The sequence below is a fragment of the Uloborus diversus genome, chromosome 6 (assembly GCF_026930045.1).
Source record: "Uloborus diversus isolate 005 chromosome 6, Udiv.v.3.1, whole genome shotgun sequence".
Lineage (NCBI taxonomy): Eukaryota > Metazoa > Arthropoda > Arachnida > Araneae > Uloboridae > Uloborus > Uloborus diversus.
In genome coordinates this window covers 122,988,303-123,013,919 of record NC_072736.1, presented here as the reverse complement: position 1 = coordinate 123,013,919, position 25,617 = coordinate 122,988,303, and the positions used below count along the sequence as shown (strand labels likewise).

Genomic DNA, 25,617 nt, shown 5'->3' with positions numbered 1-25,617 from the left:
TACTATTTAGGATTATTCTAATGAAGACAATAAAATTTAATTTGAAAATGTGAGATACAAAATAGGAGGAAAAACAGATTTATACGAAAAGCTTTTACAATACCGCTAAAATTTCTCCTTCTTCTCATTTTTAATTTTATTGACTGCTTCAGAATTTATCTAAATATTAAGATGCTAAGATTAGCTGCAATTTTTGAGTGTGGTAATCAGGAAATCATATCGGGAAATGTGGGGCAAAGTAAAATTGCTAAAGATGACTGAGCTATTTTAAAATGAATAAATTGAGAAGTTGTTTTGGAAATCGCAGTACATAAAGAAAGAACATTGTATTTTTTAATAGAAAGTTTTTTTTAATAGTAAATTTACGCCTTCAAATAAAAAAGTGGATATTGTTCACCTTTTTTTTTCATGGGGCCAAGTGAAAAATAAATATTTTTCCAATGAAATACTTTCCACTTGATTATAAAAAATATTTTTAATAAAATATATCAGCAGACAAGAGGTTGAGTGAATAAATAAAAGGATACTGAAACATTAAACGAATAATTAAAAATAATAATTAGTTAATTGCAATAATAAGCATTAATAAGTAAATTATTGCGTAATTTCTGTATTTCAAACAAACCAGCAGATCATGACGCTTGAAAAAGTAATGAGCATTTCCCTTAAGTTGCTTAGAAACTTTTTTAAGAGATACATTTACAATTTTTGTAATTTTCAGTTTCACTCAGTTCAGTTTAATTTGAATTTAATATGTATCTGAAATTGAGTTTCTCCATATTTAATTCGAAACCTGTTTTTAACATGACAATGCGTCTCCTCACCTGTCATTTACAAACTGTGGTCCAGTAGTGCAGTCAATAGGTAGAGGAAAACGGTCTTGTCTTTAAAAAAAATTGGATTTTTAAAAAAAAATTTGTACATACTAATGCCAAATGAAAAAAAACATGTTATCCAACACCTAGACCTCAGGAGAAGTTTTAGGGGTAATATGTTTGTATTTTCCTGGGAGTAAATTATATGATTCATGCTTTAACTATAATTTAACTTCACCTAAGACCAGCGTTTCTTAAATTGTGTTCCGCAGAACCGTAATGTTCCGCAGGGCTTCCTCAAGGCTTCAGCGAAACTTAGTCTTTCTTTTCAAAACGTTCAAACTAGTCACAGGAAAGTGTTCATAAAAACAATTTGAGTGAAGCTTTTATCAGAATGTTTTCAACGAGCAACAGGAAATATGAAAATAAATAGTGGGACACTTTTACTGTACAGTAAAAAACTTAAACAGTTGTACTTAAAACAGTACAAGAAAACCAAACTTGCACGGAAAGGAAATCTGACTTATCCTTGAAATAGATTTATAAATTAACAAGTGGTACCCGCACGGCTTTGCCCGTAATAGAAAGTTAAAAGGTCTTTTGGTTTGCCAGTATATTTAAAAATAATGTGTGGTGAATTTTCTCGCCATACGGCTTGTGATCAAGTTACGGTTCCACGTTATGATAATTTCATAATTTACTCGTCCATCTTATGATAATTTTGCTCAAGAAAATGTTCTTAAAATTGGGATAGAAAAAGAACCACATCGAATTTTCGAAAAATCGCATCGAGGTGCACACTCCCATGCTATAAACCACTTTTGTGCGAAATTTCATGAAAATTGACCGAACGGTCTAGGAGCTATGCGCATCACAGAGATCCTGACAGACGACGATCCGGACAGAGAGACTTTCAGCTTTATTATTAGTAAAGATAAAGATGAAATTACTGGTATTTTTACCATTTGCAACTGTACAAATATGTGTAAAATGGAGTATTCCAACTTTTGTGTCGACAAAAAGTAAATACCGCAACAGTGCTGAACCTGACATAAGAGCTGAACTTTATATTTAACCTTATTGCCTACTATTAAATATATCTGTGATAATAAAAGTTAGTAACATGTGCATTACACTTATATTAAAAGCAAAATCGATACTGTTTTTTTTTTTTTTTCAAGGAAGATAGGTAGCAAGTAAATATGTTTTAAATTTCAAAATGTCACACCTCAAATAAATTTCAAAATGTTAAACATTTAAAATAAAGCAAAAAAAATGTTTTTTTAATTCTAAAGACTATTTCTGTTAACTTGGTTTGCACTATGAAGTATGAAAAAAAGAAATATATGATTTCTTAGTTGCAACACTCAAAATTTACGCTGATCTCAATACCTTTGCATTTATGTTAATTTTGAAGCAACAAATAACATTAAAATAAAAACTTTGAGAGAAGAAATAGGCGGTACAACTCAATACGAAAAGCTTTTACTATACCCCCTATATTATATATATTACCCCCCTCTACTCTCAAACTTTTATTTTAATTTCATTGGCTGCTTTAGAATTAACATAAACATAAAGATATTACTAGAAGATCAACGCCAATTTGTAAGTGTTGCAATCAAGAAATCATATACCTCTTTTATTTCATACTTTTTAATGCAAACCAAGCTTTAGAAATAGTCTTTAGAAATAAAAAAAAAAAATAATACTTTATTTTTAATATTTTACGTTTTGAAATTTATTTGAGATGTGACATTTTGAAATTTAAAACATATTTACTTCCCTTACTACTCTGCCATTACTACTCTTTCCAGTAATGTCAAAAAGAAAATTGTGGGACAATTCCTTCACTTTTTATTGATATGTTTAATGAAGAAAGTAGTGCCTAAATTTCAGCTAAGCCAAAAAATATCCGACCTAAATACGTAAATAACTCCTACCGTAACTAAGTTAGAGCATTGAAACAAATTGCGTAGAACGCGGAAAACTCTACCCTTTCCAACGATATGTAACATTAATAAGTGCAAGTAATTTTTCATCCCCATATTCGGGAATTTACGTGAAAATTGGGCCTAAATTGCAATAAAAAAGAACTATTCATCGAATTTTTTTCGAACTGGTCTACAAACCTTTTCAGGACTATTAGGAACAAACTGTGAAAATATCAGTGAAATCGGCCATGTAGTTCTTGAGTTTTGCGAGTTCAAACACACAGACGCTTTTTGTAGACTGCATTTTATAATATGTAGAGATTATTTTTTATTGTTTTTGCCAACAATTAAAACCGAAAGCAAAACGCAGGGATTATGACAGAGAAAGTGAACTGAAAAATAGTCTTTAATAATAAAAAGAGTTACATTTACCAGAGAAATTAAGCAACGCTGCCAATGTTTCTTTAAAAACTTTCGCGAAATTGAAGTACGAAATTTTATTTACGACAACAATGAATCAAAATTTTATCGCTTCATTTGGACGAACGTTTTTTCTTCACTTTAATACCATAAATTTTGATTTGTAGCACATTTTCTCTTTTTATTAGGCCATTAATAATAATAAAATATTTGGTTTTTAACGGAACATACATAACAAGTTGTCGATTCATCAGGCTCTTCTGCTCTTTTTTCTGAATTAAATTGCTCAATGAATGTTTTACAATGGTTAGATACTTCAATAGATAGATTAGAAGTTTGTCGAGAACTAAACGAGATTATTTTCTTGTATATCAACATTGATTTCTCAACTGAAACCGTATCTCTCTCTCGATTTTCTTTGGTTCTGAACTAATTTAAAAAATACCTTTGAGAGATAAAGCCCTCTTTTTTCTTAATTTGCGAGTTAATGTAAAATTATCATAAAATCATCTAGTAGAGAACATTATTTGTTTAAAAAATTGTATTTAACTCGGATTTAAGTGTTTCAAGTATAAGATTTAAAATTATAATTGAAACACGTACCTGATTTTGTTACAAGTTACATACCGTTCTGGTAGCATCGAAATTTAGTCGGCGGAAAAGTTATGTTTAACGTACATATTTTGAAGTACACTACTTCGTACAAAATACTGCTACAGAGAATTTTATTTCTTGTGAACACCAGTTAAGTAAAAAAATGTGAAATTGAGTTCGTTTTTGATCAATCAAGAATTGGTTATTACCTTCATTTGGCCAAAGTTGATGCTGCTCTGATTTTTCATTACCATGACGACAAGAATGAGTTTATCCCGTCTTCATACATAAATAGCCAAAATCTCTGATCGTGTAACTCTCTGACCTCACCAACAATGCAACTCACATGATAGCATGCGAAACGGCATTCTTTCATTGTTGCATCACTTAAAATTCAGTAACGTTATTTATAATTAGATAATATTTTTTGGCAGCGTTTGGAAAGCAGAGATGTGCTTTTCTTTTCTTTTCAGTAATCGAATTTCACGCTTATTTAATTTAAAACCAGTTACGTTCTCCCAACGGCTAAAAGATTTAAACGAATGGAATGTTGCCAGCAAAGATTGTCCGCGCAAAAACTCCTTTAATTAACAAAATGGTTCATTTGCAGGAGAGACCTTTGAGTAAGCAAATCTAGGATTTCCATTTCTTTTAACAGCCAATAAAAATCGCTTGGTTTATTCTCAAACTATCCATTGCCCGCGCGAGTTTATTTTAGTTCTAAAACTAAAAAGAACCTTACGATTCACCGATCTCGTTAAATATCACATTAGATAATGCAATTATTTTTTTCGAGAAATTTTCACAAGAAGAATTAAAAGCAATTAACTTCTTTTATCGCTCGAAATACCCAACAGAGCAAAGAATAGACTAGAGGTATAGAATGAACACCCAATATTCATTAGCAAAAGAGAGAAAGATAGTGTGCACTTCAGCGATTTCAGTGGCAACATTGAAACACCTTCCCCCATCGTGAATCAAAAATAAAAAAATTAAAGAATGAATAAAAGGTATTTTATACAACAGTGAATTCATAAGGGATCAGGTAAAAGAAAAACAGTGCGTATTTTTAAACGCAAAAAAAGTTTTGGGAGTGATAAAACTGCGTGTAAAGGAAAGAAATTTAAAAATTTGTGAAAGTTGAAACAGTTTGAAACAATACAGTAATGCTTTTCGTCAGATTTTTTGTAGCTTGTTTTGGAACACAAAACGCAGTTTTATGAACTATTTTTAGCCTCAGCGAATACTAAAAGTCCATTTTAATGAGTGGCTTTGTCGTCACTTTGCACGTGCCTCCTCAATCTATTGCCTTCAAGATTGGTAGATACCAAATCATGGAATCATTCTTCCCTTTTTAATTGTTAGATAGTTATATATTACTTTATGTGGTGAGTGGAACGAATGCGTTTTCAAAAACACGGTAGATGCGTTAAGTGGGAAGTATGAATGATGATTCCATTTATTTATTTACTTTTTATTTATTTTTCAAAATTGCAGTTTTTTAATATTTTTTGACTATTCTCAAAAAAATATCCCGTGCGTAACGCTAAGATTTTGATTATTTTTTTTTCCAGCTAACCAAAGCCTTCAATACATAATGCTATTGGGGAATAAAACATGCTTAAATATACTATCAAAGCATAATAGTTCCCATACTTAATTAATAGTTACTTGAATACTTGAATAATTTAAAAACTTAGCGTTACACATATTTTTTCAAGAATCGCCCTTTTTCTTATTTGATATTACACCTGCACACGTTCCTTTGTGTCTAGTCTTTTTTTTTTTTTTTTTTTTTTTTTTTTTTTTTTGATAGTTGCTTCATCTTATATTCAGGCATAGCTTCCAAAATATTAAGATTTTTTTTGTTCGTTTTGTACAATATTTAGTATGAACAAAACATTCGAAAAATCGTCTGAAATTTATGCAAAATTACAACTTTTAAAAATGCGGAGAGACAAGTTTGAATAGGAGGGAAAATAACGTTTCAATAAATTAAAAACAAAAGAAGGAAGAAAAATGTGTTTCATAACCTGACTGCAGCCCTAGATTGTGAAAACCAAATTTTTAACAAAGAAATTCTTTTTTTCTCTCTTTTTTTATTATTTTTTTTCTCAACATTATTTTGGTTACATTGAATTCATATGAAATTCTCTTCTAAATTTCTAACTTTCTTGTGGTTAGTACTTGGCGTAAGTACTTTTTTGAAAATGATTTCTGTTCTAATAAGAATATTCACTCAAACCCTCTCACTAATTAGTGAAAACAATTGTCTGTAACTTTTATGATGGTGTTGTTGTCAGATTTTATCCCGTGGTTGATACTTATGCAGTTGTTTTTTTCCTTTTCCTTAAACGGAATAGTGAAATCGAACAATTTTGGACTTTATGCAGGGTATTTTGCACAACAAATGCTAAATCTATAAGAGTGGGACTGTCCTATTCTATTTATTATATTACTAGAAAGTCGCCCGTTAAGGTATGACGAGTAAAAATTGCTTCTCTTCTACATTTTAACGAAGCAATTGCATGTTTGGTGATATTTTGATGGTTGAAATTTTTACCCTAACTCCATTGGATTAACCCCAAATTCTATTAGATAGCGTTCATTGTTGACCACTTTTCCGTTTCTTCATTCTCCTAAAATGACAGTTTTACCAGTAAAACAGTTAGGGTACCGGATCCTGTTCAGCCTTGTCAAAATAAAGCATTTTCCTACATGTCAAGCATTACCAAAAAATATTATCAAATTATCATTTCGTGGAGGGAGTTTCATTGTTGAAGACGTCAAGAATGTTACTCGATCAGTGAATTCGCTATTATGTATACGAGGATTGTCATCCAAAGCAACAGACAGCAGCATTCTGTAACTTAGCTTAAAATGAAAACCCTTAAAATACGCATAAAAAATCAACTTTTCCCTCTCAGCATAACATTTATTGGTGGAAATTTTCCAAAATTCATATTCTCTGCGTACATCAGAAGCATTTAAATGCTGAATAAGTTGAATTGGAAGTTAACACCCGGAACATCGAAAATTCCTTGGTAACTGACTGAAACATTTGATACAGTAACTGATTGACATTATGTTCAAATTTAAAATAGCTGCAGTGTATTTAATTTAATACTCCTGAAAACAGAATTATTTTATTTTTAGCCCTTTAAGTGATATTAAACAATTCAATTCTCTTAATTTTTAAGAATGGTAACATATTTTATTCATTATTCATTCTTACATAATTTGGTAATGCTTGAGCCTAAATTTCAAAAATGACTGCCTAATATTCGCAAAGTACATCAATTCAAAACAAAAGAGGAAAGCATTTTACAGTCAGTACAGCCAGATGACAAATTTACAATATCACAACTTTCACAAGGAGGAATAAAATTCAGAAATATGGGAAGTGACTGCTAGTAAAGAACATTTCTATGGAGTTTCTAGTTATCTATAATCTTTTATAGAAAGAGTGGTAGATGGTAATAGGGGAAAGGGGACCAACTAATCAACAGTAATTTAGAAACAGTCACAATAAATGACAGAAAATTTTCTATTTAATAACTTATAATCTTAATATTGTGAATAATTGTTGTTAATGTTACTGACAAACAACAAATAAATTATGGCTTCCAAGACCAAATGTTTTTGTACGTTTTATAAATGCTGGTAACTAGCCATTTTTATGCACAGCATATGTTTTACGAATTTAAAACAACAAATTCCGCTCCTTTGTGTTTAAGTTTAGTTTTAAAAACTATTTTCCTGAAGAAAAAGAACAAGATTTTCTTTAAATCCACTGTTTTAACTGCAAATTTTGTGAAAAAAATACATTTTATTTTCTCTTTTTTTTTCACTAAATAGTTAATGAAATCTTTTCTTGAAAAGGAAAAAACATTTTTTCCCTTGACATTTGAACACGAAAAAAACTCTTTTTCATACATAGAGACTGAATATCTTTATAAATGAGCCGTTTTAACACAAAGAAAAAGTTTTCTTACTCTTCAAATCTCATTCGTTTAAATCACTTTACATAAGAAATTTTCAAACAATTAAAAGATATTTTTCTGTATGTTTATATCAGAATTCAGTGCTTAAGAATTTTATATCAAACAGAAAAGACCTTTTTTAAATAATATTGCGTCGAAAAAAATTCCACTAAAATGAAATGCTGAAACTTTAACGACGTCAAATACCCTAAAATTATTCGACTAGAAAGGCATACTCAAAGGCAACAAAAATTAGTAAATAGTTTTGCTTTTTTCGAAAATAAAAACTTCATGACGTCCTTTCAAATCTTCCGAACATTCTTCAAAGTTATCAACGCCGTATATAGAGAAAAAAAAAAAGATTTCTCCTTCAAATAACTTCATTCATTACATTGAATACACATTTATGTTACATTTTCAAAATTTGGAGAAAGGGAAATCCATTATCTTTCCTCTCTCAGTTTCCAGAAATTCAGTAGGGACAAAGAATACATTGAAATCCATTAAACATAATGCATGGCAACTAAATGATGGCGAATGGAAACGGTCGTCTTTGTGCTTTTTCAATTGAAGTGAAGTGATTGTTCTCTTTGTAAATGAGACAAAAACGGAAAGTTTTGGAGTGAAAGAAATTTTTCTGAAAAGTCAACTCGTTGGGGGATAAAATAAATGCTAATTCCTGCGTATCTTTCTCGTTAATCGTGCTTACTGGACTAGAAAGTTTAATGCAGTACAAGTGGCAGAATGTGAAAAAAAGGAAAAAAGAAAAGAAGACAGTTAACACAAAATTCAAACTTAATAAATGCATGACGTGGTTTTCGATTTATTTTGAGGAACTCTAATTATAAATATTTGTAAAAAAGCATGCTTAGTTGACAAAAATATTTTAGTTCAATTTTGTGCTACATATTTTTGTTTATTTAACCTTCAAAAGCTAATGTATATTGGTCTATTCATTTGCGTGGGTGTGAAATTTTCAAGCACATAAATTTGCACTTGATTCCGGGAAATTTAAACATTGGCTTTTAGTTTTTATTAATTTTGATTAATTTTTTGTAAAAAACAATGCTTAATTGACAAAAATATTTTAGTTCAATTTTGCCCTAGACATTTTTGTTCATTTAATTTTCAATAGTTAATGTATATTTCTCTATTCATTTGCGCAGGTGTGAAATTTTCAAGCTCATATTTGCACTTGATTCCGGGAAATTTAAACTTTAGCTTTAGTTTTTATTTATTTGGATATGGATAAACCAGTATGTGTCACAATATAAAAGATCAACTTTCCAAAAAATGTGTTTTTGTTTTGAAAAAATAGTGATTTGTACGCATTGCGGGTGTGATCGTACAGTCAGATCCGCAAAGACGTAGCAATAATTATTTTTTAAATACAACATTTTATATAAAATTGGTGTATTGTATATTTTGATACATAATGTTTCCTCACATTCATATACGTATATAGAAAAATGAGAAGGCAAAGCTTGAAACTCCCTGATTGAAATGAAAAAGTGTGTGAAAAAATGTCCCACCCATGCAAATGGGTTAAGAAATGCATGGTGGATGATGGGTTGTTAATGTAATAAAATGCTGTTACAATAAAATGTAAATGTAATGTTCAACTAAGAGCTGTATAGTGCACATTTATTGTTAAAAAAATAAGTAACTGGCATTTGAATGAAAGAATACTGCGATGTACAAAAGCTAAAAACATCGATTTCTGATTAATTTCACGAAATTTTACGGCTCATATGCGAACTAAAGACTGTAAAAGAATGTAAATATTTTCAGAATTATATGAAACGAGTATTAAAAGGAAGCATTTAAACGGTGTTTAAACAAAAAGTTGAAACATTTGGATTTTCATAAAAATATTTGAAAATTAACTATGTTTTACCCTTTTTTTCAAATTTTACAGTCAATGCGCGATATGAAGACAAAAATATCATTACTTTTTCACCCATATTTAAGATGGCAATACACAACTTTTTTTTTGCTATTAGACGTTTCTTATCAAAAAGTTCGGTCAAACCTACTTGCAAGACTGCACCAGTAACAGAAATTTTTAAGACATACCTTTCAGGTTAACTCAAATTTCTGAGCCGTTTAATGTATTTAGACTTTTCTAATTATTTTTTTCTTTCATGCTACTACATCTCATCTAACATTTGGATGCTTCTGGATCCTCTCAATTCGTTAATTCTATTTTTATTTGCTCAATTTCTAAAAGAGATAACAGACCCCCCCCCCCCCCCCCCCAGTAACAGACACCGAAAAATGTGAGGAAAGGATGAATGTGCAAAAGTTCTTCATTTTTAGAATTAAAGCCTAATTGAAATGAATATGAAACACCAACTAACCTCTTGGCAGCTGTTCATAGCCTTTCACCACTGCCTTGTAAATACCAACTGGCTTACAAAATTTACTTTGATAACACTAGATGATTGCACCATATTCATGGGCTACAGCAGCATCAGTTTTACCAACTTAAAATTCTAATTATTAAAATCCAAACTTATGACTGTATGTTACTGGATTGTTCGTGGTCTGTTAGTTATGTCGTTACCCTAAAAGTAGTTTCATAATAAAATCCGCATAATCCTTTTAAAATAAAACGCGTTAAAAAGCTATAGAATGTGTTTTTTTCCCCTCTAAATTCTTCTGAAGTGAAATTTTTTAGGTCGGCATTAGTTAAATTGATATAAGTCACGCTGTCTATATGCAAGTATTTGTTGCAGTATTATGGCTATTTTTTCCGTTTATAAATATAATTTGGAGCACGTCAATAAGCTCGAAATACCCGAAGTATGGTACAGAAAAAAAAAAAAAGACAATGGAAATAAATTAAAACCTTTCGTGATTTAAATAATGAATAGTTCAAGTGAGCTGAAATAAACTAATCTTTTAAATATGTTTTTCTTTTCGCCACAGCATTAAAGTCATGTCGGGTTCTTCATTAGCATAGAACTCGGATTAGTAAAAATACATCGAATTCTAAATAGAGGCATAAAGAGTGAAACAAAGTGAACTATTTCTCATTACTTTTGACAAAAAGAAGGAACTTGTAACCATAGTTATCTTACCAATGAAAAAAAAAATAATAAAAAAACATGCAAAAGATTTGCCGGAAGTTGCAAATAATTTTTCAAACATTGGGAGCAGCTAAATCCTTCAAACGATAAAAAAACAATTTATTAACTTAAATAAACATAATTTTTTGTCGTGTATCATAATGTGTTTTAATTGGGTATTTCTATTTTGATTGTAATTTACTAATTCATTAATTATAAAATTCATTTATAACTTCATTCATTCAAGGAAAAATATTTTAAGTAATCAAGCCAAAAATGTTTCGATAAAAAAAATTGTCGTTTGCCACCTGTGTCTGTACTTTTATTTGGAAATTCAAATTTTGTGACAAAAAATAAAATAATAGCGTTTTAGTATAGGCTCTATTATAAAATACTAGCTACAGTCGAATCACGATAGCTCGAAGCTTATAACTCGAATGTTCCTTTATCTCAAAGTTTTCATCGGGTCCCAAACTCTTGAGACTGGTTATGGAAACCTCCCATAACTTTAACTACCTTTATCTCGAATATTTTAGCAGTTACTTCGAGCTATAGAGAGCTAACTGTATATCGATGCCCGTGGGAAGAAGTCAATGAATGAATGAATGAATGGAATTAATAAATTAGTGAATGATGAATATGAAAGTAAATAAATGTGCAAATCTATACTATTAAAACTTGTGTGCGTCTGACACCCTGTCTTCTCTGGACTGTCAATGTCTACCATGTCACTACTGGTACTGCCGTGAGCAGGCAAAGAACAGTACCTGCGAATTTTTTAAATTTTCATTTTCTTTTTGCATTTTTATCATCTATTGTACGTTATCTTTATTGTACAAGCTTGCTTATTGGGTATTCGCAGAAAATTGCGAAAATAACTTTAAACCCCACCATTTTCTTATTGTTAGTACTGAGTCCAAAACGCTTTTCTTAATGTATCTCGAAAACTCATTTCTGCAGATACTGCCGTTTACCTGCCCATTGCTTATACATGACATCCAGGAGAAGCCGCTCTGTCTCAGCCTCTAAACCTTACGAAGCCGGAGATATGAATAGATAAATATCTCTCCGTGGTCAAGTTTTACCATTCGTAAAAATAAAAAAAATATTGTGCGCAATCGCTATTAACACGAGAAGCAAGTCAAACTGTTTACTTTGCCCGAACTACTCAACAAACAATAACTTCCAATAAAAGTACGGTATGCACATACTGTACTAATGTACAGAGTACTTGTAAGCATGCGTAACGTGTAAAACTGTCGCCGGTTTTTTTTTTTTTTTTTTTTTTTTTTTGAGCAATCACGATTGCTAATTGTTTTCACTTGCCCGTCCGTGATGTTTGGTTCCTTTTTCAACCCCACCGTCCTCTGCAGACGCGACTCCTCACAGTAGCCGCTTCTCCTGGTCGGTGGCGTCCATGTCCTACACACACTCACGCTCATACATATACACGCTCACACACATACACACGCTCCTTTACACACATACACACGCGTAAACGTGCATACACACAAGTCTACACATACACAAGTAGCATAAGAGGTGGGACAGGAGCCGTTTCTAGAAACAAGTGAGCAGAGTAGTAACCAATAAGTAGGGTCCTGTTGCAACTAGTGATTGCGAAAAACATAATTTGAATTCAAAATTTCGGATTTCAAATTAACTACAAACTTTTTTTTTTTTTTTGATTAATTAAAAGCTCTTTTTCTTCAAAAAGTTTTTTCTCTCCTTTTCAACATACCTGCAGTAATTAATTTAAATAGACCGTTTTTGCGGGGCAAATCCAATTATCCAAATTGTGGACTATGCAAATGGGATCTAGTCCCAGTTGATTCGGACCGTTGGAGTTCTACTGTACTTCAGAAAACAAAAAAAAATGCTTCTTCATTCTTCTAACTTTGCCGCATTATAACGCATATCCGAAAATCAACAGGTCGAAATAGAGCATTCTGAATGCTTCAAATAATCCCGCTGTTTTTTATGCTCCTTTTATTTCTCGACGGCTATAAAAAAGAAGACGGTAATGTTCACATGAAAGTATGAATGCAGGCAACAACACCCAAAAGGCATATTTACGAAATATATATTCATGCTTTTCCCCACTACCATAACGGCAAAAGACATAAACCGAAACTGTAACCTTTTGCTTTTGCCATAGCAAATTGTGAGCTCATAGCGGAAGAAATAAAGCATTGGGAAATTTATGAGAATGTGTTAGAATAGTAGAAGATAAAGGTCAAGTGAAGTGAAAAGGAAGCGTTAGCAAAATCTCCACATAAAATGTCTTATTCACTCTTAATGGAATAGATAAATCTTCCGAAAATTTATGTGCTTCTACAAGTTTATAGAAAGTAATTCCATTTAAGTTTACATAAATTACGAAGCGTCTCACCTTAACACATCAAATTTTAAATATTGTGTACAATGTGTGAGAAAATGCGAGCACAAATGTAATGAGTAGACGTATCATAAAATATCAGTGAAAAATTACAGTTCAAAAATTTTGAAAAAGCAATACAATTCATCTCGATTTTTTTGTTTTAGTTAAAATGATAATTTTGTAGATTTCGGTTTGCTGCAAAAATGATAATTCGCAACTCCAGAGCTCCAATACGCTACCTTGCGGTGATCAACACCGACCGAAAAAGGTAAAACATTCCATTCCACGTGTTTTCTTTGGGGTAAATTACAGGCTTCAGATAGATTGTGGTGTAATGTAATTTCAGAAGAATAAAAAAGAAAGCATCCCACAAACAAGATGAAAAATTACTCTCATTCACAAAGCGTCAAAGCAAGTTATAAGTTGCGGGATTTGTTTGTTTTACCTTTTTCATCAGCCATTAGACAGTGGATGCAGCGCCCCTATAGTTTATTGGAGTTGCGAATTTATTTCACCATCCTAACCTGTAGTGCTTCTGTACACTTATGAAAATATTGCAGGTAATTTTTTGAAGAATATGTTCCATGTACAAGGTTTTTTTTTTTAAATCAAAGTTACCCGTTAAGACCTACTAAGTAGTGCTTGTAATATTAACACATACGTGCAATTTCGATACATACATGTTATTGAAACTTGGTATACATGTTACAGTAAGTTAGGAAAAGTGAAATATGTCAAAGATAATAATAATAATAAAAATAATTTTCCATTGCCCCAACGTTACACAGGGTGTTCATTAAGTCTTGACACACACATAAAAAAAAAGCTATTTAAAATTTATGCGTAATTTTTTTTTATTTTCATCCTTACATCATCAAAGTTTTTTCCTCCGTTGGTACAGTACTAGCTAAAGCCGTGTAGGTGGCACTAACATCGAAACCTGAACATGGCGTCGATGAAAGAAAATTCTTCCAGAGGTGCCGCGAGAAGGGTTATGAGGGTCAACCCCGCATGACCTTTGATTTTAGCCCATATTGACAATCCTGATGTGTCAGTCTGTTATGAACCCTCACCCTCCAGAGGATTAATTCTGGTTGCGCTGGTGCCTGTCGGGGTGGCAGGAAATTTGAAATTGTCTAAATCTTCCAAGAGCTACTAAAGATGAGCACATAGAAGTGTAGGGTCTGGTGTGGTAAAGTGGTCATAAAATACAGGTTTTTCATGTTTGGTAAAGAAAAACATAGGAATTTCCTTTGCAACATAAAATTGTTTGTCGTTATTTTCATCTTTATACGACATATTTTTCTTGAGTTATGCGATATACATACACACATACGTACGTACAGACGTCACGAGAAAACTCGTAGTAATTAACTTGGGAATAGTCAAAATGGATGTTTAGTGCGTCTATACGTTATTTGGTATATATGTACGTGTGATCGGGTCGAAAAAAAAAACTCGACATTCATTCGGGGAGGTGTAAAATGGAAATTAAGGTCGATTTTTGAGTGAAAATTTTTTCGCGAATACATATTACCTCCTTCGTAAAAGGAAGTAAAAACGTACAATTGATAAAAACGTATAAAAGAGATGTATAACCGGTGCTTCACTATATCGTGTGTGTCGTCGCCATGTTTACACCTTTTGCTTTTTAACCTCCGATGAAACAAGGAACGGGGCTATAAGTTTGACGAATCTGTGTATCTGTACATGTGTGTATCAGTGTGTCTGTCTGTGGCACCGTAGCTTCAAAACGGTTGAACCGATTTCAATAATTATTTTTTGCTCGAAAGAAAACTTGACCAAGAGTGTTCTTTGCTTGATTTCGTCTTTCAATGTCTTTAATTACTGAAGATATTAATGTAAAACCTCGAAATGTTTTAGAGTTTTTGCAATTTTGGTATGGAAAATATGTTTGCAAGCTTGACATTTAGTACCAAAAGCGTGGCGGTAAGGTGTTGGTCTATTACGCTTCTGGATTCGGGTTCTAAATTACTGTCCAAGTGACCAGTAAACGGGTTTTCCAGGTGCAGAAAATTGTCAGCACCCATGTCGCATGATTATGTGGTATTTATTCATTAAGTATTCGTTTGGCCGTCAGTAATCTAGGCAAAATTGAATTTTAAATGCAGTTTCGAATTGAAACGTGACCAGATGTCTCCATCTGGAGGGAAATTGGGCATAGAAGTTCTCTGTGCCATTGACATCCGCGCCTCAATGGTGGCACATGAAAGACTGGAAGCTATAGCGGTGAATCGCACTAGATCTGCAAAAGGCTTAAGCCTCTAACGCAGTCGCAATAGAAAGGAAGTTATATATTTTGAGTAGTATGGCGCATTGCTATTTGAATATTAAAATGATATTCAAATGTTTATGATCAAATAAAAATAAAAAAAGTTTTCTATAACGGGGGGGGGGGGTCTAGTGCGAATAACCATTTTTCCATATTTTTGCTATTGCTTTACAGGAAATTGTTTTCCTTAGTTTCGCCATTGCTTTCGTTCTCATGAAGTTCCGCCTGGAACTAAACGAACCTACTTACCCATTCATACATTGATTTTCAAGCAGCAGATAAACATTTTCCCCAGTTAGCTGAAGTCGCGACTATGTCAAACATAACTTTTTAACATTCAAAGCTGATTTCTAAAAAAAAAAGCATCTCTAATGTAAAAAAACTCGTTTCTGGTATAAGAATATATATCAAATTCAGATTCTCTAATTATTAAGCTTTACTTTTCAGTAAATTTTACCATAAAGTACTTTTCTATTTGGAGCACATTAAAGTAGCTATTTTGTCCAATGTTTAAGAGTCATTTCACGAAAAGCCATTTGAAGAACAAAATTACGATCCTAAATAAATGGAGGTATTTGCACGGGAATGAGGCGTTCTCGCCTAGATCTTGGTAACATTTTTAAAAATATTACTATTCCCTTAAAAGTTAATAGAGCATCCCCCCTCCCTCTGACTCGGCGACAGCAGACCGAAAAACAGACAAACGTTTTCCATATCTCAAAACTCTATTTTCCTTTTTAAAATTTTCAATATTTATTTTATTATTTCATGTGTTTCTGATTTTATTATTATTATTATTTGTTTTATCGCTATTTTTAAGACGCATTAAGCCTCCTTCCACGCTTCTTTCGTCTTTTTTAAAAACTTTTAGAGTAGAGTAAGCAAAAAACGATACTGTACTGTATTATTGAATCCAGGATACACCGCTTCGTAATAGCACTTATATTAGAAAATTATTGTATGTAATTAAAATTTTAAATATATTATACAACATTGATAAAACCAAGATTCCACGTACCGTACTAGTATTTATATTAAAAATTTATTGCAATTAATATTTATTAGAAAATAACGTTGCACAACATTATTTAAATCAGATATTAGAAAATATATTGTATTTAATATTTATTTAAAAATATGTTGTACCGCATTATTTTAACCAAGAAACAACACGTTGTGGCATTTGTAGAAGAAAATGTGTTGCATTTAATATTCATTGAAAAATATGTTGCACAACATTATTTAATAAGCGAAAGAGTAATGTGTTCACAGTATTTTAAAGGGAAAGGGAAAAATCAATGATAAATAAAATGTAATGCAATTAATCTATTTAAAAAAATCAAAGTTTCTTATCAACTAAATTAACTAACTTACCTTATTATTATCCTTTGAATAATCTTTTATTTTTAGACATCTAAAACTATTCTCAGCCGGGTCACTTTTATTTTACTCTTTTTTTCCGCACTAAAAATTGATGGAAAACAAAAATAAAATTCTAAAACTTATGTCCAGAAGTTATTCACCTATGATCGAAAACTAAAGGGAAAACATCTTCTCACTGTAACCGTGACTATATCAACTGGAGAAGAGTTTGAAGAGTTGCATCACTGGTTCAAAGAAACTCATCGATTAACGCTACATTGGAATGTAGGAGCGCAACTAGCGCCACTATACTTTTTCCGAAAGAATCTTAGAAGATATTTTTTATCCCAAAATCTGCCCGTGTTAGCATGATTTTTTTTTCTTCTTGTGTTATATAGCAGAAAGAAAAGGATTAATTCTTTTAAGTACTGAAGCATCCGATAACTTTAATTTAACCGTCTGAGTAAGGAAAATGTTTCGAGATAAATGTTCCTTAGTGGAACTAATTTTGAATGCTATTGGTTAGGGAATGGGGAGTAAAGTGAAATAGCAGGGCAAAGTGAACTAGTAAACTATTCCCGCAGTTTTCACAGTCACCTATTTTGCAACATTTAAACTATACTCTTAAATATATAGTTCATTCTGGTCAAAAAATAAATAGCTCTAAAGATGAAATAAACCAACAAAACAAGTCATTTTCATAAATTTGAGACGCATATTGGAATATTTTGTAGTTTATAAAAAATAATTTTTCTTATTATAAGTTGAAAAGTTTTTGTAATTATATTTTGAGTATTAATCGAGATTTACTGATGTGCAGTGAAGTACTTAATTAGTTAATTTTAGGGGTGTTTTGATTTTAAATATTTAATAGAATTTATCAAGTGTGCACAGGGCAAAGTAAAATATTTCGTTTTTTGTGTACTTATTCATTTATTTATTCAACAACTTACGTATTCATTCATTATTTTTTTAAGTTACATTCCTTTATTTATTAATTTACTTATTTATTCATTCATTCAGTTATTTTCGTACTCATTCTCTATTTTATTCTCCAAGTATAGCTGCATTGCCCGGCTTTGCACGGTCTACCTCGAAATAAAAAGTTATGTCAAGTGACGCATGTTCAACAATCAGGCTTCAATTAGAGAAAAAAATCCTGTAAAATTTCCCGTCAAAATAATCATTCTTAAAGAAAGAAAACGGCAAATCAAAATTTCCGAATAAATTAAACGCAGCCCTCCATAAATACAGCTAAAATCTTAAGAAAGATAAATCGCCAAATAATAATCAAAAGGGGAATTTTTTATCTCAAAATAATTTAAAATGAGATCGCGCAAACGATAGTTTTCCCGACATGAAAATCGAGTTCCATTAGGCTTAAAAGTGCTTTTTAGTTTTTTACCGGTGAATTTACAGCTTTTTTTTTACTTCGAAGAAAGTGAATGAACTCGATGGGGTATTTTTCGCGGGTTTTCGAATGGCGTTTAAATCGAACTGATCGGATAATTATTTCGGGTAGAAAGAGCCGTTTAATGCCATTTTCGGGCATTAAATGGCTCTGGTGGCTTATTTTATTGCTCATGGTCATAAAATTAAAATTCGAACGGTTCGGTACTTTTTATGGCATTTGAGCCCCCCCCCCCCCCCTACGTTCCTCCTCGGGTGCCAAGTACCTCCCTGCCAAATTTGGTCGAGACCCGACGAAAACTGTGGATTTGTATAGGGAACATACACACACATATATTCTTTGTTTTATTTATATTGACTTATTTTTTCTTATCTTTTGATGAAAGTTACACTTTGTTAATTTATTAATTAACTTTTGCTTCAACTACAGAGGGCGAAGCTTGCCCCGTGCATGTATAAAATATGGTCATTAAAAGCTTCAGTTGTTGAAAAATCAAACAAGTGTAAATCACTTGCTTCACATTTAAAACAATTTATCTTCAAGTTTTTTTACTAATTAATGAATAAAACAAACTGTTTCAGACATTACTTTAGCTTAATGTACTGATTTAATGACTAGGTGCACAAATCTAAAAGTTTTCAGTGTTTTTTAGTAGCATAAAAGGGAGTTAACTCGTAATCCGCGGAAGAAAAATATCCTAATAAGTGCTTGAAATACAAGTCAAATATTTATTATTGCGACATGGTTTATTATTTACTCATTAAAAAAAATAACCATGTCGAATTTTAAAGAAAATAACAGATTGCTATTAAAACTAACAAACGAAATCAACAGCCGTCGGCCTTGTCTAGTGGTCAGAGAAGTCTGACTGCGACAGGAAGGTCCTGGTTCGAATCTCGGCTCGGGCATGGACGTACTTTCTGTCCTGTCCTTGTCCTTTGTTTGTGTTAATGTGTTGTTGTGCTATGAATGGTTGCCAACCCTATGAACAGGTCCTTATGGCATGTGTGCTCTGTAGAAGTCAAACTTCACACCAAATTACGGAACAGTTAGAAAAGTAAAGCAGCGCACCCAAAATTGCCAGCCTAGCTGGCACACGACAACAACAACAAAAGAAATCATCTCTGCCGCAGGAATTAACTAGTATTGTCAAAGAAACTCATTTTCGTCATTCTTGATTAAGTGTACTGAGAAAACTAAGAAATAAATATTAGAAAGATATTTAAACTTTCACTTACATACTATTATTGACGAACAAAATTGGTGTTTTAACTTCATAAACAATACAAATATTTCAAAATTGACACCTACAATCAGCGGAAATTTGTGTTTCGAATGCAAAGGAAAAAAGTAATTAATTTTCTTTTTTTAATATTGATTTGGAAACGAAAAGCATCCGATAAGATTAATAGTAGATTTAACAGTTGGTTTGGGTATTTTTTACAATGTGAATTTATAAGTATTATATTAAAATGAGGTTATAATGTGGTGCTTTTTTAAAGCTTTCGCTATTAATAGCGGTTTGCTTCTGCTATAAGCCATATATTTTGTAAGGCAACGGCATTTCTGATAAGCATATGCTATTTATTACACTTATTGTTTATGCGCATGACCGTATAAAAGGACATTTGATCCCGGATCAAGTCTTCTTTGCTCGTAAGGATCGAGTGTTCCCAAGGATACTTTTCAAACATATTTCAAAATTACCGCAAAAGATACCAAAATTCGTAATTCTCACATTTGTAACATTGTTTCAAATCTTCTACCACACCGTAAAAGCAATGTATGTATTGCTTAGCTTCTTGAAGAACTCTATAGTTGAAGCAAATCTAAACCGGCAGCACTGAAGACTACGCAGATCCTAATCACAACATTACAACGCTGTCAGGTTAGGTTTACCCCAACTATAGTGATATTTTTTTATGCACAATCCAAAAATAATAATAATAATAATCTTAGCTCTGAAAACAGACATATGACCTCAAAACCACGTGAAAAACAGATCATTTGACACTTGGGGATGTAAACGTAACCTGCTCGGTAATGTTGCTATTATTAAAACTTTGTAATATTGCGTTTACGAGATTTGAGAGGGCGAACAAGTTTCCTTGGGGGCTCAAGTCTCCCCAGTTTTCCCTATATGTTAACCATAACCTTCAAAGTCGCACAATTTTAACAAATATTGGGTTTTAATTGATAAAATATTGTATTATGTAAAATTATATGTTCTGTAACGTTTTTACTTTCTTTTACAAAAAAGGAAGTATTGTATTCGCGAAAAATATTTCACTTAAAAATCGACCTTAATTTCCATTTTACTTACCCCCGAATGAATGTTAAGTTTTTTCACGCGAAATATCCATTTTGACGATTCCCGAGTTAGTTACAACGAGTTTTCTCGTGACGTCTGTATGTATGTACGTACGTATGTATGTGCGTATGTATGTCGCATAACTCAAGAACGGTATCTCCTACAAAGTTGAAATTTGGTACGTAGAATCCTAGTGGGGTCTAGTTGTGCATCTCCCCTTTTGGTTGCATTCTGGTGTTTTTAAGGAGGTCTTTTACCCCTTGGGGGGGGGGGGATCATTGTTAATTTCGATGCAAACTCAAGTGGTGTTACAATTTGGCGGACACTTGGAGATATATCGCCATTTTTTCGGTCGCCAACTTGGCGACAAATTTGGAGGATTTTTTTTTTTAATCTGGTTTTAATTTGGCCACTGTTCGTGATATTTAGAGAGTAAACTAGGCAGTTGATGTGCCCAATTTCTTCCAGTAACATATCTTGGAAAAACCAGGAACGCTTTCCGCTAAAAGTCAGTCACCTTTCTGAAATTAACCTTGAAACTTTATGAAGACGTGCGAAATCTGCCCTGTTAAAGCCAGTCATGTCTCTAGAACCTTTTAGAAAAATTAAGTAGGTTCAGTATAATTGATTAGAACCTTCCTACTTTACCAAGAAGGCTCCATAAGTATCGGAGCGACCACGGCTAAAGATATACAAGAAGGAACCAAGCATATCTATTGCCTGCAATTCCCGCCTAGCAAAGCTGTAGCTATCCATTGACATTTTCGCTCTCATTGGGAGCTTAGTCAGTATGGTCAGGCCGTAAGCAACTTTAGGCCGATACACTTAATAAACACGCTCATTGAATCTTTAAACTGGTTGCTAAAAACATTTTCCACAACAGTGACAGGTCTGCACGCATGCAACTTGTAGCGATTCAGGAAACTTTTTTGTGATGATACTTGTTTTTACGGGGAAATAGGTGAAAACGTGTAAAATCCCGATACGTTCCACGGAAATAGCCAGTAACGTTTCGGAATTTTTTTACAGTGCGTGAGGCACACATCAGCTCGTTTATTTTCAGAATAACAAATAATAACAATCAAAAATATATAATTTGAGCAGCATTTTCTATTATCTAAGTTCTCACAGCTAAGCTACCTACGCAGTCATGTAGCTTAGATTTAGAGTTCAACTTGCTGTAACATAAATTCTAAGACAAATTTTGACAAGCACTTGGTTTTCAATTTCCAGAACTGCCCTCAGAGATTAATTCATTGAAAAAAATTAAGTGTAGCGTTATTTCTAAACAATGCCAAAGCAGTAAAGTAAGACAAAACAACGTTAGAAGAAGCACAAATTTGTGCTTCTTCTAACGTTGTTTTGTCTTTCTTTACTGTTCAGCACAAAGGTATTTATTTATCTTAATGCCAAAGCAGTTTAAGACCTTGCCTAAGCAATAGTATCTAAATTGTTTTTCCCTCTACTATATTTTATTGAGCGATCACGATTGCTTATTGTTCTCATTTGACTGTCCTTGACGTTACGCTGATTTTATTTTCTGTCGCCTTCCTTTGCAGCACTCCCGCCCACCGTCCGCTGCTCCTCTTATCCCGAGCCATGTCCCCGGGAATCTGCTGCTTCTGGTCGGTGGTGTCCATGTCCAGCATACACGCACGCTCATACACATACACTCGCGTACGTGCATACACACAGGTTTACACACTTACACACACAACTATACACATGTAACTGCCCAGGAGGAGGGGCAGGCTTTGGGGGAGAGGAGCCGTTTCTAGAAACAATAACTTCAATGAGTAGGGTTTTGTCGCAACTCGTGATTGCGAAACATATAATTTAAATTCAAAATTCAAATTAATTTACTTTTTATTATTTTATCTTCGTTTGTTTATTCTTTAAAACTTGACTTAGTTTTATGGACATTTTTTAACTCGAAGTTTTCTCTGTTTTCACGTCTTGATTATACGTTTTTCCCGTGCTTTGATGTAAAAGTACACATATATACACACAAATACCTTTGTACTCAAAGGAATTAAATAATAAAACACTTTTAAAAATTTCTTATTGAAACTTTTATTTGAATCAATCAGAAAATGATTTTGTTTTTTCGTCCGGAGCACTCATTAGTCATGTACATTTAAAAAATGTTCGAACGATCGTTGAATTTTTCGTTGAGGGAAAAGTTTGAGAACTTTCTAAAAGTTTTTGAAGATCACTCAAGTTTAATTGATGTTTTACATTGCTCAAATTATTTGGCTCTTTCAAAGCTTTATTTTCTTTTTTGAAGCAGAGGCTTGATTTTTGTAAAATTCTTAAGATTTAAAGAGCTGTATTGGACAGTGAGATATTTTGCTGTCACTATTTTAAAATGTCTAATATTTTAAGAAATGATTACTCTAAGGAATTTTTCGAAAACACATATTGTGCTAGAGCCAGTTTTTCGTTTACTTTACGAATATTTGAAAAATAAACTGTGTCCTTTTGTGCGATAGTAATAACGAAACAATTCATTACAAAAGTTTAAATTAGTAATTTTATATCATTCTAATTTTGAAAGAAGGTTCATATAAAATATTATTATTGCTTTTATTTTTTAAAAGCTATTTTGATTATAGCTTAAAAGCTATAATCAAAACATGCGCATACGACAAGAAAACACGCTTATTATTGCATTTATTGATCTAAAAATTGTTTTTATGCCGACAAAAAATGAATTAAATTTTTATAGGTAATTTAAAAGCAACTACTATTTTACTTCATGACATTTTAAAAGCAACTACTATTTTACTTCATGACATAGAATCTCTATAAAATTAAGTGTGGTTACATTTGTCTTTGGCGACTTGTTTACTTTCTTCCTTGGCGTAACCACCACGTTTGTATCTGATGCTTACATTTTTCTTTTGAATGAATCTTTTAATGTTTTTAATGACCTGATAAATTTATTTGGCGAGTAGTTTAACATTTCAATAGTTTTTAATGTCTTAATTAATTTAGTAAGTGGATTATTTTACGATTAGTGCAACGTTTAATGTAATTTATTGGATTTTTTTCCTTTCATACAGCGGGTAGCCAAATTAAAGTGGACACTCATAAAATTTCAGGATTAGGTAACTTCTTTTAGTGAAAGTTGTTCCGAAAATCTTACCAATTAAACAGATTTGACTTTAATTATGTCCCAGATGAATTGAGCTTAGGAAAAATATCGAAAGAAATAATGATGATGAAAATTTTTAATGGATAACTTATAGATAACCTGTTAATGTTTAATCACGTTTTCTTTGGCCGCTGGTAATTCCTAAATTTGCCTGGAACACATTTTGAAAAAGAGTATAATATAGAAAGAAAAGAAAAATATCGATGAAATGAAATAATTTTCTATGAGAGAAGAGGATATATTAACCAGAAATCAGCTCAAACAATGCTTTAGTAGCATGTAGAGAGAATAAGATAAAAATACAAAGCATGCAGAAGCCTCATTTAATTTAACAGAGAATCATACACGTTCATTTATTCGAAAATTTTGTTTGTTCACTGGCTATACATGCTCGTTTACTAGATTGCTACACCACCTTTTATTTAAACCTCCAAAAAGCTTGAAGCAGGGCCATAAAAATTCTCTCAATTTTTTTAAAGAATTACACATATCGATAAAAACATTTTTTATTGTCAGGTGCTAAGTTACAATTTTAGTGACATTGTGAATTTCAGAAAATGAAATTTCGGTTTTCTGTTCATTTACTAGTTAGATTACCTTATGTTACGTACATATATCAATAAAAATACTTTTATTGCCAAGTACTAAGATTTATAATTGTAGTGGCATCATATTTGCAGTGAGAAGCAAAGGGATGCAAGTGGCAAAATTAAAAATTTGGAGATAACCAGTACACATGGTAGGTGATCCTCTCCTCTGTCCTGGGGCAAGAGATAGTACTAGTAGCCCTGGTAGTTGCTGCTATACAGCATGATTTAGAAAAAAATTCAATGAAAGCCTACCTAGGACGTCATCTTTAAGCGTGTTTTACTCAAAACTTGAAAATGTCCACTTGCATCACTTTGCTTCTCATTGCCTCATATTTGGTTTATGTGATCATTTATTGTTCAGACTACCGTATCTTCATTACATCTTTACAAGTAATAAAGCTGAAAGCCTCTCTGTCCGGATCTCTGTCGGTTAGGATCTCTGTGACGCGCATTGCACCTAGACCGTTCGGCCGATTTTCATGAAATTCGGCACAAAGTTAGTTTGTAGCATAGGGTGTGCACCCCGAAGCGGTTTTTCGAAAATTCAATGTTGTTCTTTTCCTATTCCAATTTTAAGAACAAAATTATCATAAGACAGACGAGTAAATTACGAAATTATCATAACGTGGAACCGTAATATGGGCACAAGCCAATTGGCGAGTTACGAAAGTATCATAACGTGAAACCGTAACATGGGTACAAGCCAATTGGCGAGTAAAATCACCATACACTATTTGTAAATATACAGGCGAACAAAATTACCCTTTTATTTTTCTATGACGGGCTAAGCCGTGCGGGTACCCATAGTTTATCAATAAAAACGTTTTTACTGTCAGGTACTAACTTTTACAATTTTAGTGATATTGTGGATTTCAGAAAATTCGTTATGGTATTCGTTTACTGGTGAGACTACCTTATTCTCTTCGACATGGAAAATCAAATCAAACTTCAAAAGAATCGGGATCCCCAGCATAAGGATTTGCATATTTTAGTAGCTTTCAGCTGATTTTCAATTTTTCTGATCATACAATACCTGGATGAACTACTCTTAGGAAATTCCCAGTATCATATCAGATTTTTAATAAATTCGCTTTGCTTACACACAGAGAAATGAGCTTTTTATGAAAAACTGAATACGAAATGTGAGTACTGAAAGCGTTCATTTTGAAGTTGAGGCAGCAAATTCGATTACGAAATCCTTACCTGCCATCAGAGGATTGAACCAGCTCCGCGCCTAGTTTTGCAAGTTTGCCTTTACTTTTGAATAATTTAGAAATTAATGAAGCGTTAATGTAA

At 32.2% G+C, this 25,617-nt stretch overlaps 1 pseudogene; it reads right to left on the bottom strand.

Annotated features, from left to right (window-relative positions):
- The window catches only part of LOC129224957 (uncharacterized), a 49,223-nt pseudogene extending 45,206 nt beyond the window's left edge, over window positions 1-4,017 (bottom strand).
- Window positions 4,018-25,617: the final 21,600 nt, after the last annotated feature.